Genomic DNA, 2,298 nt, shown 5'->3' on the forward strand with positions numbered 1-2,298 from the left:
AAATGTTATTTTGTCTTGACTATTAAATGTTATAATGATGATGATATTGATGGTATAAGTAGTAGTAGTTGTAGTGGTGAGGATGTAATTGTTGTTACCCTTGTTTTGGTAAACAAACTTCTTCACGTATCCATATATTGCTGAACCGCTAACTTACGGAGACATAAACACACCAACATCGGTTGTCAGTCAGTAGTGGGGGTCAAACACAGACACACATACACTCACACACACACACTCTCTCTCTCTCTCTCTCTCTCACACACACACACACACACACACACACACACACAAACATACGGTGAGCTTCTTTCAGTTTCCGTCTGCCAAATCCACTCACAAGGCTTTAGTCGGCCCGAAGATATAGTAGAAGACACTTGATCAAGATGTCAAGCAGTGGAACCGAACCCGAAAGCATGTGCTTGAGAAGCAAGCTTCTTACCGCACAGTCACACCTGGGCTTGCTGCTAATAAATACTATAAACTGCAGTGCATTATTTTGCACGAGAACTTATAACGTTGATAATTCGACTCAACCATAAAATAGACATCATTTATCCTTCTTAAAAACATACCTATTATTGGTTCATTCTGTGAATGCAGAAGCTGGACAAGTACCTGTATATATATATATATATATATATATATATATATATATATATATATATATATATATATATATATATATATATATATATATATATATATATATATATATATATATGTTGTTTATCTTGTTTTCCATTTGTATCTATCGTTGTTCGAAAAAATAGTATTTCATGTACTCGTACTTCGTATTTTTTGTTGTATACGTTTCGTGACGTCCTGTGTGCCCACATATACATATATATATATATATATATATATATATATATATATATATATATATAGAGAGAGAGAGAGAGAGAGAGAGAGAGAGAGAGAGAGAGAGAGAGAGAGAGAGAGATGTAAGTATTACATTTACGTATGCATATATATTATTTATATTATTATATAATTGAACGCCAGGCATCCTCTTCCAAGTAAGTTATATATATATATGATTTTTTTTATATAGTACCTTGTCAGACGAGTAAGGGCGGCACCCTTAACCTTTTACAGAGCCTTCGAGACTGGCGGGAATAAAATAGGTTAATAATCTCACATTGGAGACATAGCCCGAATGCTTTTAATTTAGCAATATTAAAAGCATTCTCCTATTATCATACAAGCTGAAATGTATAGAAGTAGACAAGAATAGAAAGCATATATATATAAATATATATACATACACAGAGAGAGAATATGTATATATATATATATATATATTGTGTATGTGTGTATATATATTCGGTTAGAAATGAATGTCAAAATTCATAAGAACAGTTTAAGTCGTATACGATGCAAGTTGGGTAGGTTTTCTTCAATGAGTTCAGGAGTCATTGAGTTCAGGTTAAAGTTGTAGTTTAAGTTCGAAATAGTGAATTATTAAAAATATCTATAAAAGGCATTGATAACCGCTTTCAAACTCATTCATTCAATTTCCTATCCGACTGTGGTCCTGTTCCTGTTACGATAACAATTTATCTAGCTCACTCGAGTGTGTAACATGCAGAGAAAGAGAGAAAAAAAAGAAATGTATATTTTCCCACCATGTTGATAAAATAGCGAAAGATGTAATCATGTGTCAAGAAACTGCATAAAATTCTCCCGCCAAAATTAAGAAAAATCATTGGCTAATTAAGGTCAACTGACAGTCTAAACTATAACACATTCCTTATAACCGAAATAGATGTGACAGACATTCTTTTCTTTTTTTTAGTTCATCGATACAAAATGGACTGAATAAATACGAACTAGTTGACCACAGGCTGCGTTGAAAATCATCTATGTGACTTGTTTCATTTGCTATTCAAATGAGTTTATTGATTATTATTTATACGTTCATTTCTAATCAATACTTTTTCCTTTTCTGTACATTTTCTATTCATTTCAACTTCTGTCTTGATAAGGATATATTTATAATACCAAAATATTGAAATATTGGTTTTCTTATATAGCCACAAGGTTTCGAGTTTATTGGGGTGCCTACTTTCGAACTAAAGGATTACTCAATGCTTTCTGTAGCATACATATTCTCATACAAGAATAGTCACGACAGTTTCGGCTCTATTTGACTTTCATCGGACTATCTAATGAAGGTTAAGCAGGCTGAAACTTAGAAGACACTGTCAAAGTTATTCTTGTGAAAGATATATGCATATACATATATTATTTACATTATTTACATTGAATGGATATGTGTCCTCATCTTGTTTG

Source organism: Octopus bimaculoides, chromosome 2, assembly GCF_046866305.1.
Source record: "Octopus bimaculoides isolate indiv1 chromosome 2, ASM4686630v1, whole genome shotgun sequence".
Classification (NCBI taxonomy): Eukaryota; Metazoa; Mollusca; class Cephalopoda; order Octopoda; family Octopodidae; genus Octopus; species Octopus bimaculoides.